Consider the following 20,003-nt stretch of genomic DNA (forward strand, 5'->3'; position numbering starts at 1 on the left):
ATTCATTAAGTTTCACCGGTACTCTTATTAACTGTTAATTTGTTTACCGACATTAAGATTGGTTTACCGGTATTAAGTATCAAGATTGATTAAAGTGTATTTGGGTTGAAATTAATAGACAAATGATTCACCCCCCCCTCTCAGTTGCCTCCGAGTCCTAACAATTGGTATCTGAGCAAAGTCCTCTTTTTGCAGAAGTTTAACAACTTGAGGAGATTCTATGGCAACTACCTATTTCAGGAAGGACAATCTGAAACATGATGGAACTAACTATGGTATATGAAAGATCAAATTGGAGATGCATCTGAATTGCATTGGAAGAGACATATGGGATGTTACACAAAATGGTTATGCTGGTCCTATACCAGGTCAACCTAATCCACCTACATTGGTTAAGGATCAAGAGAATGATTACAAAGCTAGTGAAGCACTTTTGAGGGCCTTATCAGATCAATAAATAATGGGATTATCAGATCGATCTACTACTAAAGCTATTTGGGATAAATTGGAGACATTGAATAAAGGAGATACCACTATCAAAATTGCAAAACTGGAATGCTTTCGGGTGAGGTATGAAAATTTGAAAATGGAAGAAGATGAAAGAATTTTTTCTTTTATGGAAAGGGTTAATAAAATTGTTTTGGGAATACAATGCTATGGAGGTTCCTTAAGTGAAGATGAAATTGTTTCTAAAGTTTTAAGAGAATTGCCACCAGCATACAAAATGAAAGTAACTTCTATTAATGAGTGGAGAACTATGCCTAATACATCAGTATCTAGAGATACCTTGGTTGGAGAACTTTCAGCATTTGAGCTTGAGGAATTTGGTCATGTTGCTACAATTAAGACAACTTTAGCTTTCAAAGAATCATCATCTGCAGCATCTTCATCATCAGCTGATAAAATTGATTGGAAAGCACTTTATGCAAGAGAACTTGAAGACATTAGGAGGGAAAATGAAGAACTTGAAGAGCTTGAAGCACTATTTGCAAGGAAAATGCCTAAAGGTCCTATTAGAAGTAAGTATGAAGGTAAAGCACCTTTTAAATGTTTCAACTGTAATAGAATTAGTTATATGGCATCTAGATGTCCAGATAGACATGCAAGATTAAGAGAAGAAGCTAAAAGATCATATAAGCCTAACCCTGAATATCAGAGATACATATTCAAGAAAAATAGAGACAAATCTTGTTACTATACTGATGAAGGAGTTACTAATTCTGATGAAGAACCAGGAGACAATGTTAGGTCTCATAGAAAACTAAGAGGGGGAGGTGAATCAGCCGTCCAATAAATTCAACCAAAATTATCTTAACCAAAACTTAATGCTTAATGTCAGTAAACCAAACTTTATGCCAGTAGATAGTTTTATTAGTTAATTATAGCATCGGTAAATATTAATGCATGAAATAGAAAGACAATAACATACACAACACATAACACAAATATTTGTACGTGGAAACCCTGTAAGGGGAAAAACCATGGTGGGAAGCCTTACCCACAATCAAATGATACTATTGTAGATAGTATGTGTGTACAATATGGAATCTGCACATGCAGAAAGGCCAACTGCCTAGAGCTCATTGCTCAATCACAAAATGAGAGTCACACTGACTACAATTGGATGGTTAAATCCAATGATAATGTACTGCATAAAATAGCATCTTCATATGCTGGATTCAGTACCGGTTTAGTTCTGATTGCCTTCACAAAAACCTTCCTTCAACCTTCAAATGATGTCTGCATATATAGCTTTGCTTATTTTCACATATACCCTATTATAATTCTTTTTTCAATCGCATATCAATCTCATAAATGAGATCTTACATTTATACCATAACCTAAGACCAATTGAATAGGTTGGCTCACTAAAAGATATTACAATAAAATATATTACAAATAAATCATTATGTGATGCATCATGTCAGCTCAATGCATTTACAATAATAATAAATCATCTCCATAATGTGTCATGCTGGTCTGGAATAGATATGTCTGTCAGTGCATAACCTCAACCTATTTGCCGGTAACAACAAATATGAAAACCCAAATAGACCAATAACCAAATGGCTAAAACCAAGTGATCAAATAATGTCTTCAACATAACCAAGTATTCTCCAAGTCATTCCAAGTGTCGGTGAACCAAATATTGGTGACTGTGCATAAGTCACTGACTTGCTGGTGAACAAAACCAAAGATCTCCAAGTGCTGATAAGGTTGACAAGTGTTGACAAATGTTGACATCAATGACAAAACCATATCAACATATCCAAAATACCAACAATCTCCCACTTTGGCATTGATGGCAACACAAGATGGAAAAACCATCAAAGTGTCAAAACAGTAATGCCAAAAACCAAAAACCAACAATCTCGCAAAGAGATCATTTACCAGAAATCAAAATACAGATACAGAGAGTAATCAATCTCTCCAACAATATTTCCAAAGTAACAATCTCTCCCCAACAGATAATGTGTTTTTCCATATCAATCTCCCCCTTTGACATCACATGCCAAAGAAATACAAAATCCATATTCAAATACAAAATACCAACTCATTACAATATACCAACTACTCCCCTTGAGAAGTAGATCTCCTCATCAAAGCCAGAATAAAAGATTTTTCTATTAATTTTGTCGGTTGATGACAAACGTCAAATATCTAAGTCCCTATCAGTGGGGTTAGGACTCCAAGTTTCTCTCTGAGATATTCAAAAGTCTCCTTAGGCAAAGGCTTTGTAAAAATATCTACAATTTTCTCTTTAGTATTCACATAAACCAATTTCACTTCTTTTGCTTGAATATTCTCTTTTAGAAAATTGAATTTGATAGAGACATGTTTAGTCTTAGAGTGAAATACCGGATTCTTTGATATATCAATTGCTATCATATTATCATAGTAAATAGTTATAGGTTCCTTGCATTTTACCTTTATACCCTTCAGCATTTGTTTGATCCATAATACCTATGTACAATTAGTTTCTGCTGCAACATATTCTGATTCTGCTATTGATAGTGATGTACAACTCTGTTTCTTGCTCAACCATGAAATTAGTCTTCTACCAAGAAAAAATGCTCCATCAATGGTTCTTTTTCTGTCATCTACATCTCCTGCCCAATTAGCATCTATGTATGCACATAAATCAAAATTTTCATCTCTAGGATACCATAAGCCAAGATTTGTAATGCCTTGTAAGTATCGGAAAATCCTTTTCATTGCTGATTCGTGATTTTCTTTAGGATTACTCTTAAATCTTGAAACAATGTTGGCATTTTTGATGTATTAGTGTTGTGATTGTCATTGATGGACACACACTTGATTTAAGATCACTTTTTGTATGTATGAGTTAAAGCTCAAACGATATTTGTTCCAACCGGTATGATGTATTATAGTCTTTAGACTATCGGTGTTTTGCAGAAAGTGTTTACCGATCTGAAGCAGTATGAAGACCCCAAGCGTTTCGAGGATCTCAAAGCAGTACAAAGGAACGAAGTGGCACAACTCATATTTCCCACTCTTCATTATTGTCAAACCGGCAACCGGTATTTTGCTTGCACCTGTATTTTGTATGAACCAGTAATACTCTGTGATGAGTTACCAACTGACATTTTGTGATGAGTTACCATCCACCGATTGATCGGCGGTGCCGACACTTTAATACTGCCTTTTGTGTAATGTTACAAAATATGTCTAGATGCATTGAACCTAGGAAATTGTAATGTAATCCTATTGGACCAACATGAAATCAAATTCCTTTATAAGGACATCATGTCTAAGGTTTTAAGTTTGTTGCTAGGGTTTTAAGGTGGTTGATGAGTTAGAGAGAGTGTGAATGTGTTGAAGACTGAAGTAATGATGGAATGCATTAGGAATGAGCTATCAAGGATCTAACCAAGCAATCTATGCTATTAGCTAGATCACTCACTTGTTGATTACTCACATCTTTGACAAGTCTGAAGCATTTAACCAGGTAGTCCCCAAAGCCTTTTGTAAATACTCTAACAAGGTTGTTCACATCTGTGGATCTAAAATCCTCTAGCAAGGTGGTCCTTAACTGGACTTATCTCTTAACAGAGATTGATATTCCTAACAGGATCTGTTCTGGTAAAGAACATTGTATGACCTTAACTAGTCTGGTTCCTATTCTACAGATAGTTACTTGTGAGTTCCATCTCATCGTGGTTTTTCCCATTTGGGTTTCCAAGTCAAAATCTCTTGTGTTATGGTGTTTGTGCTTCTATGGATGAATGCATTACTTGCTATTTGGTTTGCATGTGTGCTAACCGGTTTGTCTGCTAAACTGTTTTACCGGTTTACTATTAGTCTAGTAAAGTGTTTAAGTATAGTAATTTTTGGCATACTAATTCACCCCCCCCTCTTAGTATTCTTCAATTGGTATTAGAGCCAACCTTTCTATAAGTATAACCACTTGGAAAGATATATTGGGGAATACACTATGAGGGAACTTACTCATCTGCTCATGCAGTCTGAGCAAGCCTATGATGATCTTATGGTCAAATATAAGGCCTCTCAAGCAAAAAGGAGAGAACATGATAAAAAACTGATGGAGCTATCTGAAAATAGTTCTTTTGACGAAGCGGACATGGAAGCCCTGATTCAAGAAGTAGAAAAGCTGAATGAATCCAATTCCAACCTAAGAAAGGAGTTGGAAGGACTGACTATTCGAATGTGCCAAGAGATTGAGAACCAGAGGAAAGCTGAAGATCTGGTAAAAGACAAAGATCATGAAATCTCCAAACTGAAGAAAGAGATCAGTACCCTAACTGCTCAACTCCATGTGAGCAAAGTGGAAAAGGAAGAAATGCAAGGAGAACTGAACATGGCCATCTCTGAGAATGCAAACATGATGGAAACAAATGTTGCTATTTCCAAAGAACTCTTAGAGTCAAAGGAAATACTTGTTAAGTTCAACAAGAGTATTGTTAAGCTAGAGGAAAAGCTTGAATCTGCCAAACCTGTCAAGAATACTGATGGACTTGGTTATTCCGGTCATGAGGAAGGTGAGACCTCTGGTATAAATGCTGGAGCATCGAAGAAACAACCGACATCAAAGGATAAAGGTAAGCAAAAGTTTAAACCTGTTTGCTTTAATTGTCTTAAAGAAGGACATACTGTCAATGTGTGCAGGAGCAAAGCCTACAATAATTTTCCTTACTTTATAAACAATGTACCTAGATCAAATAAGTCCAATGGTAATTGTTATGCATGCAACAAGTTTGGGCATAGATCATCTGAATGCAGGTCTGTTATGAACAACACCGTAAGATATCCTCAGAGAACTCAAGGAGTTGGTTCAGAACCTTTTATGAACCAGAATCACAACCAGTTTAATGCCTTTAATCATCAGTCAAGAAATGGTGGCTATTAAGCGGCAACTAGATGGAGAGAAAACTATTTGATCAACCATGGTCATGGTCACACAGCTGCAACATGCAGGAGGAATAATGGTAACATGAATAATGGACCTTGGAGAGCACCTGGAATGGTCTTCTATCATTGCAACAAACCAGGTCACATTGCTAGATTCTGCAGAACAAGAAAGAACATATTGGATGACATACCAGTCACTCCAGAAGGAAAGATTGACATTGAAACTGTTCAAGTGGATATGAACAAAGCCTAGAAAAAGAAACCAGCGGTGTTGCAACAAGAAAAGGTTTCTGCACCTAGTGTGGAAATCATGGAACCGACAAACTAAGCATCAGAAAAGCTTAGGGGGAGCAAACGGTGAAATTTTTTGAACCCTTGGTTTATACCGGTAAAAGACCTTAACCAATATGTGATACATGTCATTTGGCAGAAGACCGAAAATGGTAACAGGTAAATTAGGGTTTATGCCCTAATGGTGGAGCATTTATTATGATAGGTGAGGAATGTGTTTAAAAGGAATTTTCAAATCATTTCTCACTATCATTTTTTGAGCGAAGAAGTTTTTCAAGTACAGAGTAAAGAAAAAGTGATTTGTGTTGCGATTCAAAGAAATTTCGAAACCCTGAAGAAGATTCAGAGGCAAATATCAAACAATCAAGAGAAGAACTCAAAGCGGTGATTCAGCAACCGATGAAGTATGAGGCAAAGTGGAATTTGCAAACCCTAAATTCTTGATTTTCGAAAGGTATTTCTCGAGTATTTTTGTTTTATCATGGCTTCCGCATCTCATGATAGTTCCAGTGCAACTGTTGATTCTATGGACTTCATACAACGAAATTCAAAATATAATGCCTTATCTCAAGTACCGGTTGGTGTGATAGTGGAAGAAGGCATTTCTGAGTATATAGATTGTAAAATTGAAGACCTAGGGTCTCTTGCAATCCATTCTCAACTAGGTCTATTCTGTGGGAAGGATAAAATGTTCAAACCAAAGTATAGCATTTTGGAGAAGAAGAAACTTCACAATGTGGTTTACTTCCTAGAGGATTTCACAGATGACCACATTTGAATCATTCTGAGTAGAGTTCATGGTGACAAGATGTATCTTGAGAACACATGATATCACACCGCAAGATATTCAGGCCATCACTAGTTTCTGCAATACAGGGGAAGCGCAAGCCCTAAGAAAGGTCAACAAGACTGAAATGTCCAAGCTCACCAGTTCAGTGAGCGACTCATGTGGCATGACCGTCAACTCAATCAAGGATGATCTGGTCAATTATGCCTGCATGATGATAGGCTATCGGACGTTCTCTGCTAGCAGAATTAATTCTGTCTCTATTGCAGTGGTAAATGCCACTTACAGGATGATCAAGGAGGATGCATCATTTGATCTGTACACCTGTATGCAAAGACAACTTATGTTGAATCTTAAGTTGATCAAACAGGATAATGCACTGAGATTCAAGTTTGGACAACTACTGGTAGGGTTATTCTTCTACTTCCAAGGTTATTTCCCAGGAGTTGGAGATATTCAGTGGTCTACCGACCAAGTGGTTACCAAGTAGATCAAAGAGAGCCTGCAAGTAGTTGGAACCGGTTACCCTGAAGTTTTAAACAAGTACTTTGATGAGTTCAGCAAGATGAGCCTAAGGATGAGGATATCCAGTGACATTGTCAAGAAATATGAAGAGGGCATCTGCTTTATCATCAATGTGGATGAATGCATAATGGAGGCCATTGAGCCCAGATAGGAAGAAGTGGAGCCTATGGGCTATGAGGTGATGTATGATATGCTGGATGGGTATGCTTCTACCTTGATCACCTCACCTCTTAATCCTAAGGCAAAGAGAACCAGCACTTATTTGGAAAGGGTTGCACTGGTTGTAGAACCCTCTGAAAGGAAAGGAAAGGCAGTGCCTTCAGCATCGACACCAGTTACTGCAGCCAGTCCCAAAGTGACCAAGCGGTCACCTGCAAAGAAGAAACCAAAAGCACCACCTACCAAAGTCTTCGAGAGGAAGAGGAAGACAAGGAATAATTCACCAGACTCAAAAGAAACTGTGTCTGAAGAAAAACTCAAGAAGATAAGACAAACAAATAAAAAGACAAAGAATGAACCGGCATCATCGGCATCGGTAAATATTGACATTTCTTCCTACAAACCTTTGACACATTGTCAAAGAACTATAAAGAATATTAGGAGAAAAGTGCTGAATGATTTGATTGATTGTTTTGATGATTTCAATGATGATGAAAAGGAAGTAGTTGAACAAGAAATCATTAGGTATTTATGTGTTAATGACCAGTCGCCTTCAGAAATTAGATCTGAGACACCGGATTCTTTGTATAATTCTTTAGACAATAAATGGCGCATTGCCATAGAAAAGGAATAGGAAATGAGGGAGAAAATATTTGCTCAACATTTTCCTGATGTATCCAATTTAGAACTTTTCAAAGTTATGAATAAATACAAAGGCCTCTTCTTCATGAGAAGAAGAAGACGCCTGTTACTGGAAGGAAAGGGTCAAGAAGTGATCAAGGATACACATACTCATGCTCAAGAAGCCCTTAAGATGCATCAAGTGGCTGAAGCCAACAGAAAAGTTGAGCGAGAACCGGAAACTGTCAAACTAGATGAGGTGTATGATAGTGAAGAATAACCAGTCATAGAACAAAAGGACCCCATTGATGTAGACACCTTAGAAGGTGAAAATGTTACTCAGGATGCACCATCAGAAGCAACAGGACAAGAGAAGTAGGCAGAATAGGTAGAATTGCAAAAGGAAGCAGAGGACAAAAAGGAAGAAGCAAAGAAGCAAGCGAAGGAGAAGAAAAAGAGAGAAGAAGAGGAGAAGAGAAAGGAAGAGGAGAAGAAGAAGAAGGATGAAGAGGAGAAGAGGAAAAAGGAAGAGGAAAAGAATAAGAAGGATGAAGAGGAGAAGAGGAAAAAGGAAGAGGAGAAGAAGAAGAAGGATGAAGAAGTGAAGAGAAATAAGGAAGAGGAAAAGAAGAAGGATGAAGAGGATAAGAGGAAGAAGGAAGAGGAGAACAAGAAGAATGAATAAGAAAAGAAGCGGAAAGATGAAGAAAAGAAAAAGGAAGAGGAGAAGAAGCAGCAGGAAGAGGAGCAGAAGAAAAAGGATGAAGAAGAAGAGAAGCAGAGGAAAGAAGAGAAAAGGAAAATAGAAGAAGAGGAAAAGTTAAGAGCTATAGAGAAAGAAGACATGGCAAAAAGCACTTAGATGGAGACTCCAAAGGCAACCGGTAGTCAAGCCAAACTAACTGACCTCACTAGTCCTATTGACCTCCAATCTGCAAATGAAATGGAGCTGCTATAGAGCATTAAGGTTTCTCAAGAATGCCTTGAAGTGATAAGGAGGAAGAAGGAGCAAGATGTGATCCAAGCTGCGGTGGACACTCTTACCGGTTTGTTACCTGGCACAAACCTCCCCAATACTAATTCATCACTAGTACAATTGAAGCTCCTATGCATCGTAGTGGATGATCAGGTGCAAAGCCTAGAAGAGGTAGTAGAGGCAAATGCCAAGAAAGAGCATCAAAAGGCTCTCAACATTTCCCTAGTGAAGAAGCTAAATGCACTCCAGTCTGATCTGCAAAAAGCTCAAAAAGACATAAGGAATGCTTTGGATGAGGGGAATCTACTACTGAGTAAGATTTGCCAACCCCATCTCTTCTATGATGATGTGCTTGTACAGAAGAAAAAGCTACAAACTGACTTGCAGTTATACATGAGCACCTTCAAGCTACCATATGACTCTTTTACAGCTTATGGGCAAACCGTTCACTGGTTTCATATCCAATCTACCAAAATAGAGTTGGAAATCAGCAACCGGACTCAAGATTTGTAGGAACTACAACTGGTTCTACTCCCATGCCTTCAAATACTTTAGAAATGTTATCTCAATCTGGATGTCTTAACGGTGACTCAAGAGATGAGCACAATAGACGCCATGGAAGAACAAGTCTCCCAGATGCAGACAGAGAAAGAAGTGGCTACCAACTTACTTGAGTCCTGGTCCTTATCTATGAAATAATTTTTGGAGGACTTTAAATCGGTTTTTGACAAGTTTTCCTCTTTATTGTCATAAACTCTTATTATTTTAATACCAAATGGAAACAAGGGTTGTTCAGCTGTACTTTGTCATTGTTGGCAAAGGGGGAGAAATATTCTGGTATTTAATATTTTGATGTATGCTCTGTATATCTTCATGACTATCTCTGTACACAAATAGTTATACATTTTTTTGTTTGCAAAAGGGATAGTGTATATGCTTAGGGGGAGTAATTTTGATTATGGCATATTTTTGTTGTAAAACACTTAGATGTCAAAATTTTGCCTAAACACTTAGATGTCAAAATTTTGCCTAAGTGTTGCCATCAATGCCAAAGGGGGAGATTGTTGGCATTTTTGATGTATTAATGCTCTGATTGTCATTGATGGACACACACTTGATTTGAGATCACTTTTTGTATGTATGAGTTAAAGCTCAATTGGTATTTGTTCCAACCGATATGATGTATTATAGTCTTTAGACTATCGATGTTTTGCAGAAAGTGTTTACCGATTTGAAGCAGTATGAAGACCCCAAGCGGTTCAAGGATCTCAAAGTGGTATGAAGGAACAAAGCAGCACAACTCATATTTCCTAGTCTTCATTATTGTCAAACTGGCAATTAGTATTTTTCTTGAACCGGTATTTTGTATGAACCTGTAATACTCTGTGATGAGTTACCAACTGGCATTTTGTGATGAGTTACCATCCACCGATTGTTTGGCGGTGCCGACACTTTAACGGTGCCTTTTGTGTTGTGTTATAGAATATGTCTAGATGCATTGAACCTAGGAAATTGTAATGTAATCCTATTGGACCGACATGAAATTAGATTCCTTTATAAGGACATCATGTCTAGGGTTTTAAGTTTGTTGCTAGGGTTTTAAGGTGGTTGATGAGTTAGAGAGTGTGTGAACGTGTTGAAGACTGAAGTAATGCTGGAATGCATTAGGATTGAGCTATCAAGGATATAACCAAGCAATTTGTGCTATTAGTTAGATCACTCACTTGTTGATTACTCACATCTTCGACAAGTCTGAAGCCCTTAACCGGGTAGGCCCAAAAGGCTTTTATAAATCCTCTAACAAGGTGGTTCACATCTCTAGATCTAAAATCCTCTAGAAAGGTGGTCCTTAACCGGACTTATCTCCTAACAGAGATTGAGATTCCTAATAGGATCTGTTCTGGTAAAGAACATTGTATGACCTTAACCGGTCTGGTTCCTATTCTGCAGATAGTTACTTGTGAGTTTGATCTCACCATGGTTTTTCCCATTTGAGTTTCCACCTCAAAAACTCTTGTGTTATGGTGTTTGTGCTTCTGTGGGTGAATGCATTACTTGCTATTTGGTTTGCATGTGTGCTAACCATTTGTCTGCTAAACTATTTTACCAGTTTACTATTAGTCTAGTAAAGTGTTTAAGTACAGTAATTTTTCACATACTAATTCACCCCCCCTCTTAGTATTCATCAAACAATACATATTGCATTCATAATATTAGGCCTTGTTTGTGTCAAATATAGTAAACCTCCTATCATAGATTTGTATCTAGTCAGATTAACAGGTGTTGATTCATCCTTCAAAGATAATTTATCACTTGCAGTCATAGGTGTGCTTACCGGTTTAGAGTTTTTCATGCCAAATTTCTTTATTAATTCCTTCAAGTACTTAGATTGATATAGGAATATACCTTTATCTGTTTGTGAAATCTGCAATCCTAAAAAGAATTTTATCCCTCCAATCATAGACATTTCAAATTCTTGCTACATTTTGTTAGAAAAGTCTTTACACAATCCATCTTCTCCTCCAAAGATTATATCATCAACAAAAACTTCAATAACCAAGATGTCATCATTAGTCACTTTGTAGTATAGATTGCTATCAGCATTACCTTTAGTGTATCCAAGCTTCAAAAGATATTTTTCCAATCTAGCATACCAATCTCTAGGAGCTTGTTTTAGTCCATATAAAGCTTTCCTTAACCTGCAAACCATGTCTTTGTTATCTGTCAAAGAAAATCCATTAGGTTGTTCAATATAAACTTCTTCTTCAATATCTCCATTCAGAAATGCACATTTAACATCCATTTGATATACTTTAAAGTTCTTGTGTGCTGTAAAAGCCAATAAAAGTCTGATTGCCTCAATTCTAGCTAACGGTGCAAAGGTTTCATTGTAATCAATTCCTTCTTTCTATGAATATCCCTTACACACTAATATTTCTTTGTTTCTGATTACCTTACCATCTTCATTAAGTTTATTTCTGTTAACCCATTTAGTTCCAATTACATTTCTGGCTTTAGGCTGGGGAACTAATGACCAAGTGTTATTCCTTTCAATTTGTTCCAATTCATCTTCCATAGCTTTAACCTAATATTTATCTTCACATGCCTCATTAATTGATGTAGGTTCAATTTGAGAAATAAGATATACCTCTTCATTTGTCAATCTTCCTATAGTCATAACTCCTTGAAATTTGTTTCCAATTATCTGACTTTCAGAGTGGTTCAATCTTACATACCTGGGTGTTTTTACTTGTTGTTGTTCTCCAGGAACTGTTGAATCTTCAGATGATGTCGGTGTAACTGGATCAACATTCTATACCAGTGTACTTATAGTAGGTTCATTTGTGATTATCTTTATTGCCGGTTCGAAGTCCATGTACCTTGAATTTCCTCTAAACTATTCATCAATCTTCACATTTGTACTCTCAACAATTTTATGCAATCTCTTGTTAAAACATCTATATGCCTTGCTCTTAGATGAATAACTAAGAAATATTCCTTCATCACTTCTAGGATCAAATTTTCCAATATACTCATCTTTTCTAATATAGCATTTACTTCCAAATATTCTGAAATATTTAAGAGTAGGAGTATTACCAAACCATAATTCATGAGGGGTCTTACTGGTTTCACCTCTGATGTGAACTTTGTTGAATGTATAAAGTATTGTATTGACCACTTCTCTCCAGTAAATATGAGGTAGATTTTCTTCTCATATCATACTTCTAGCTACATCCAAGATAGTTTTGTTTTTCCTTTCAACAACTCCATTCTGTTGTGGTGTCCGGGGTGCTGATAATTTTCTTCTTATCCCATTTACTTCACATAATGTCTTAAATTCCTTAGATGTAAACTCACCTCCTTGATCTGATCTCAAACATTTGATTTTCTTGCTGGCTTCATTCTCTATCATCACTTTGAATAGTTTGAATTTCCCAAATGCTTCAGATTTATCCTTGAGAAAAGTAACCCAACACATTCTAGAATAGTTATCAATGATTAGCATAAAATACCTATCTCCTTGTATACTTCTAGTTCTTGCTAGACCACATAAATCCATATGAATTAAATCAAAAACATTGTTAGATTTCTCTGGAATACTTTTGAAAGTTTCTCTAACTTGCTTTCCAAATTGACATTCCTTACATACCAGATTGTGAGGTTTAACAATCTTAGGTTAATCTCTTATTGCCTTAGTTGTACTGATTTTCACAATGCAATCAAAATTTGCATGACAAAGTCTCTTATACCATAACCAACTTTTATCAATATGTGCAATCAAACTTGCTTTCTCATTGTTGTTCAAATGAAAGATATTACCTCTAGTCTGATTACCAGTTGCAATTTCCAAACCAGTTCTATTTAAGAGTTTGCATTTACCATTCTTGAATTGTAACTAAAATCCTTTCTCAACTAATTGACCAACACTCAAAAGATTATTCTTCAAACCTTCTACATAGTAAACATTATCAGTATTGTGTTTACCATCAAAAGATATAGTTCCTTTAACTCGAATCAAACAAGATTTGTCATCTCCAAATCTTACTAGTCCTCCATTGTATTCCTAAAAAGATAAGAATTTACTTTTATCACTAGCCATATGAAGTGAACATCTAGAATCTATAATCCATTCATCCTTTTCTTCAACTTTAGCTGCCAGGGCCTGCTCTACCGATTGAACAGTAGGTGTCAATTGATCTTCTGTTATAGAAACAAAAGCCCATCCTTTGTCTGTCAGTTCCTCATCATAATCATCAGTAACTCCTTCATCAACATAATAACAAGATTTGTCTCTATTCTTCTTGAATTTGTATCTCTGATAATCAGGGTTAGGCTTATATGTTCTTTTAGCTTCTTCTCTTAATCTTGCATGTCTATCAGGACATCTAGAAGCTGTATGACCAATCTTATTACAGTTAAAACATTTAGAGGGTGCTTTACCTTCATACTTACTTCCAACTGGACCTTTAGGCATTTTTCTTGCAAATAGTGCTTCAAGCTCTTCCAGTTCTTCATTCTCCTTCCTGATATCTTCAAGTTATTTTGCATAGAAGGCTTTCCAATCAAATTTCTCAGATGATGATGATGCTTTGAAAGCTGGATCTATCTTAAAAGTAGCAACAAGACCAAATTCCTCAAGTTCAAATGCTGAAAGTTTTCCAACCAAGGTGTCTCTAGATACTGATGCATTAGGCATTGTTCTCAATTTATTTATAGTCGTAACTTTCATTTTATATGTCGGTGGAAAAGATCTTAAAACTTTAGAAACAATCTCATCCTCACTTAAGGTTCCTCCACAACATTGTATACCCAAAACAATTTCATTTACTCTTTCCATAAAAGTAGAAATTCTTTCATCTTCTTCCATTTTTAGATTTTCATACCTAACCTAGAAGCATTCAAGTTTTGCAATTTTGACTATGGAATCTCCTTCATTCAATATTTCCAATTTTTCACAAATAGCTTTAGTAGTAGATCTATCTGATAATACCATGACTTGTTGATATGATAATGCACTCAAAAGTGTTTCTCTTGCTTTGCAATCATTTTCCTCATCTTTAGCCAAGTTAGGTGGATTAGGTTGACCTTGAGTAGGAGCAGTATAACCATTCTTTGTAACATCCCATATATCCTTTCCAATGCAATTAAAATGTGTCTCCATCCTGATCTTCCATATGCCGTAGTTGGTTTCATCAAGTTTTAGACTATCCTTCTTGAAATAGTTAGAAGACATTGGATCTCCTCAAGCTGTTAAACTTTTGCAAAAAAAGGACTAAGCTCTAATACCAATTGTTAGGTCCCAGAGACAACTGAGAGGGGGGCGGGGGTGAATCAGTTGTCCAATAAATTCAATGAAAATTAACTTAACCAAAACTTAATGCTTAATGTCAGTAAACCAAAATTTATGCCAGTAGACAGTTTTATCAGTTAATTGCAGTAGTGGTAAAGATTAATTCATGAAACAGAAAGACAATAACATCCACAACACATAACTAAAATATATGTACATGGAAACCCTGTAAGGGGAGAAACCATGGTGGGAAGCTTTACCTACAATCAAATGATACTACTGCAGATAGTATGTGTGTACAATATGGAGTCTGCACATGCAAAAATGCTAGCTGCCTAGAGCTCACTGCTCAATCACAAAATGAGAGTCACACTGACTACAATTGGATGGTTAATGTTGTTCACCAAAAGTGATAACCCAAGAACACCTGCAATTGATCTATGAAGTAGCCAATTCAATCTATGAAGAATCTCAGGGCTTGGACAACATGACAAGGATATGAATCCTTCTACTCTTCAGGCTCTGCAAAACCTAGGTGGGTATACCTTTGATGCTTAGAATTAAACCTATTACACACCTATGACAGCATCAACATAAACAGATAGATCTCACCAGGGCTCTAAAACAAGTAGTTTATTGCAGATGGGCTAAATCTACACATAAAACTCAACTATGCTTGAGCCTGAGATAGATGAAACATTTCAAAACATAAAATAAACTAAGGATATTCTGATTTTTTATTTTAAGTCTCTGAGAAAACCCCAATTATTTGCAAGATCAGTACCTTATCTAAGGGCAACAGAGTCATACATCAAACTAAAAATGAACACCTCTATTGCAAATCCAATTTACTAAGAAATATATCCCTGTATTAATGCCTGACATTAATACATTCTAATTTTAGACAGAGGATCATACATATCTAGACATTATCTTGAATCCAAAATGATTACTCATAGAATTTAAACTCTTCCTTGAAGAGTACCTGAAAACAACCCTTACACTCCCACTTTGAGAGGACAAACCCAAACTCCCTTGAAGACTAGATTTATTGAAAATAGAGAATGCTTAGAGACAATCCAATAAATTGTGTATATGCCTTACACATACATGACCTGCAACAAAACATCTACAGTAAGAAGATACTCTATTACTGAAAGAAAAGCCCTGCCCTATACAATCTTGAAGAAAACTCAGAATTGGAAGCCATGAAAATATGCAGCCATTCTCCAAATTTCTGGAACCCTTACAAATGAGAAGAATTGATAATAAGGAGAGGGAAGAAAATCAAATCTACAACTAAAATTGCCAAGTGTCTCCTCTCTAACTGAATTTCAATCCCGTCAAAACTGCTCCCAAAATATCTTATCTTTGTCGAAATTGACTACATAATTGGATTCTTCATGCTAAGAGCTTTTTGGAAACATATAATACTTCATATTTTGGCCAACAATTGAGCTCTGAGCGAATTAATCCTCCCAATGTGCAGAATCATTTAAATTTTTGAATTTTCTCTATAGTTGAAACTATATCATTAACTGATTTTAAATTTGATTTTTGCCTCCCTTTTGGCCTGACGCCTTGCCACGTGGTAGGACCTGATTGGCTAATGGGGTTGACTGAGCACCACCTGGGATGACACCTCATCACCACCATGTCACCTGCTTTGTCACTGCCACTTGGCTGCCACATGTACAACACGTCATCACCACCTCTGTGCCACATCATCGCCACTGAGATGGGACCTACTTGCTAGACATCTGACTATACCTACCACGTCATCGCCACCTAGACTTCACCATTTTGTATTTTTCCTTTCACCATTTCGTGGCCTCTAACGGGTGAGCATCTTCGGGTCATGAAATCACACAGGCTGTCGGATCCTCCGAACTTGCTCACTCTTTAACACTGCTACATTTTCACCAAACCATTTTGCCATTTCATGGCCTCTAACGTTCGTGCATCTTTGGCCTACGAATCAATGCACTTCGTCGGATCATCTTGGACCTGATCACTATTTAAGCCGACCCTTCTCTGCAAAATCCGCCTAGTCTGCCTTGAGAAGTGTGCCCGTGTGGGGTCCAACTGGTCACCACTTAGTTCCCACCTCTAGTCACCTTGGGATCCACACCCACGCGCATGGGGTCTGCCTTGGGTGCCCAACGACACCATCCGTCAAAAGCCCAGAGGCTTTGACATATTACATTAGTGGAGATTTGCATTTCAATATTAAAGAAGACCTCTACCCAGCCAATGTGGGATAAAAGACTTTGCCTGTAACTGCGTTTTTGAAGCTTTTTCTAGGACTTTAATGGCTGCCAATGCTGAATATTTCTTTTCCATTCCACCATAACACAGGAGATGATGCTCTAGTTGTGGATTAATCAATACACTTGCTGATTGCAATTGCTAAAGATTTAATTGAAAACCCCTTTTTTATCACCCATGCAAGAGCTAAATTGGTGTTTGCTGAGTTTATACGCTGTCAATAGCATTTGAATTGACTTTTAAAATTTACCTTTGGCCATACCACGCACAACAGGGAAGGAAGTCTTTGGCAACGCCTATTACTGCATTTGCCCAAACTTCAATATCGCTGCTCAACCCTAGCCACGTGAAGGAGGAAATTGGCTTTCTGATTTGTATAATTTGCCAAATTGCATTTGAAGTGGAAGTTTACTGCTAACAACACCATGTGAAGGGGAGAAAAGCTTGATAATTACATTAATCTGAAGGTTTTTTGAATGTTGAATGTTATATGACTTCTAATATCATCCCCTTCCATCATGTTACCTGCCATCATTGCAATTGTATGAAAAAATTCATACTGTTGCTCCTCCAAATTCCAGTCTATTCCATGCAAGGAGAGGAAGACTGATTCATTTGCTTGAAAGTTTCTATCTTTCCTGTCCTTCACCATCCACACAGAGGGAGACTTGGGCAGCACATGAGGGAGTTTGTTGTTTGCATTGGCTTGAGACTTCAACTGCTTAACGTCTAACATGGCCTCCAAACTTCAACACCGAGCCACATGAAGGAAAGGAGAGATGCTGGACTGTTACTTTCCTTTGTTTGGAAACTAAACACGCGTTGGCTTCCACCATTGTTCTCCACATGGAGAGAGGGGTCACTCCTCTTCTTCCATTTGCTTAATGTTTCAATAAGCTTTTTGCCCATGGTAGAAGGTTTCTGGCATTTAAACACACCTGTTGACTCATTTATATTTGCTATGAAAGCCCTCTCAACAGCCACACGAAGGAGAGTTTGGCTTCTTCCTTGAGATTTCTTTTAGAAATGAAATCTTTTAATCTGAATTAAATCAGCATCATCTTTGGAGCTAGTTCCATTGTCTTCATACTCACTTTGATATCCTCGAACCTCCTCACTGTTAAATTTTTTTTTATTGTTTCCCTCTCATCTGAGCATATCCCAATATTTCCCTCATATCCTTCATTGTGTACCACTCTGAAAATATCTAGGAGTTAAAAAATCTCACGAAATTAGAGCATTCCGCCACAAAATTAATGCGCGGGCATAAGCCAGGTCAGGCCCCAAAGTGGGTCCGACTAAAACATTTTTTGTTTTCATGCAACTGACCTCTGAAATGCTTTAGGAGTCTTAAAATTACCTCTGGAAATGTTCAACATCATTTTCGGATCGTTAAACTGAGTTTCGTGACTTGCAGGCAATTACGCCACATTTTCGCATTTAATCGCGAAGACATAATCTTCAAACCTATCAAAACACCTTTCTGGATCTCGCCATCTGACAGGCGTATACTCTGATATACAAGAATGAACACTGCCAAGCAGTTTCTCAAGATGAGTCCCGAGTGAATAGATATTAATTGGCGAAAATGGCCAACTGGCTTTGTCGACACTACGGACCTGATGAAGTCAATGTCCTGGCAACACATGATGCCTTTCTCAAAAATACCAAATGACCTCCGTAGGCCCTCAAATTTGAAGCATAGGTACCTTAAAGTACATATTAAAACTTAGAAATATTGGTTCGATCACAAGACTGACAGGATGCAAATGGTGCACTCATGAAAATGGCTACATTAACTGATATAACATTGAAAGTGCAGAAGATTGAAAATGATAGTTCAATGAACCCTTTTGAAAACCGATCAAACGGATTGCCAGAGGCTTGAAATTTGAAAAATAGCTCATCATTTATATCAGAATTAACCTGGAACAAACATTCTAACATGACGCTTACTGAGGCAACTTTTACACTTATGTGAAACAGGGCTCTGACTAGCTGTCGAAACAGGGACTAGTCAAACCACACAAACTGCAAATGGATTTAGCTTTGAAAACTGAGCAAATGGATTCATCAAGACTCAAAATTTTGCAGGGTCACTCACATTTATGCATAGAATCCAATCCCCTTTTAATTTATTCATGACAATCAATAGGGAAAAAGATATAATTGCTCGAAGTAGGCTACTCAATAAAATCTGCATTTGTGCCTAAAATGCACTTTCAGCTCACCCCTCAAAATGGGTACCTCATAAACTTATGCCAATTGAATTCTGAAAGTTGTACATCACTGAATAGGCCAAATGAAAGGTGTAGGACATGTCTTTCAAGCCTTACCCTCTGAAAATCAACCGGCTCCATTTTGCCCTCTCGCAAACTAGGCCATTCAAACTAACTTATTTGGAAATGCAAAACAAAATTTTGAATTGGGCCTCAAAACTTGACTCAATTTTAATGAGTCCCAACAGTTAAATCCAATGATAATGTACTGCATAAAATAACATCTTCATATGCTGGGTTCAGTACCGGTTTAGTTATGTTTGCCTTCACAAAAACCTTCCTTCAACGTTCAAATGATGTTTGCGTGTATAGCTCTGCTTATTTTCGCATATACCCTATTACAATTCTTTTTTCAATCACATATCAATCTCATAAATGAGATCTTACATTTATACCATAACCTAAGACCAATTGAATACGTCGGCTCACTAAAAGATATTACAATAAAATCAATTACAAATAAATCATTGTGGGATGCATCATGTCAACTCAATGCATTTACAATAATAATAAATCATCTCCATAATGTGTCGTGCTGATCTGGAATACATATGCCTGTCAGTGCATAACTTGGACCTATTTTTCGGTAACAACAAATATGCAAACTCGAATAGACCAATAACTAAATTGCCAAAACCAAGTGATTGAATAATGTCTTTGACATAACCAAGTTGTCTCCAAGTCATTCCAAGTGCCGGTGAACAACATAACCTACTGGTGAACGAAATATCGGTGACTGTGCATAAGTCACTGACTTGCCGGTGAACAAAATGAAAGATCTCCAAGTGCTGATAAGGTTGATAAGTGTTAAAAAGTGTTGACATCAATGACAAAACCATATCAACATATCCAAAATACCAATAGACAATGGATGGGCTTTTGTTGCAATAACAGAAGATCAATCGGCACCTACTA

The sequence above is a fragment of the Cryptomeria japonica genome, chromosome 3 (genome assembly GCF_030272615.1).
Source record: "Cryptomeria japonica chromosome 3, Sugi_1.0, whole genome shotgun sequence".
Lineage (NCBI taxonomy): Eukaryota > Viridiplantae > Streptophyta > Pinopsida > Cupressales > Cupressaceae > Cryptomeria > Cryptomeria japonica.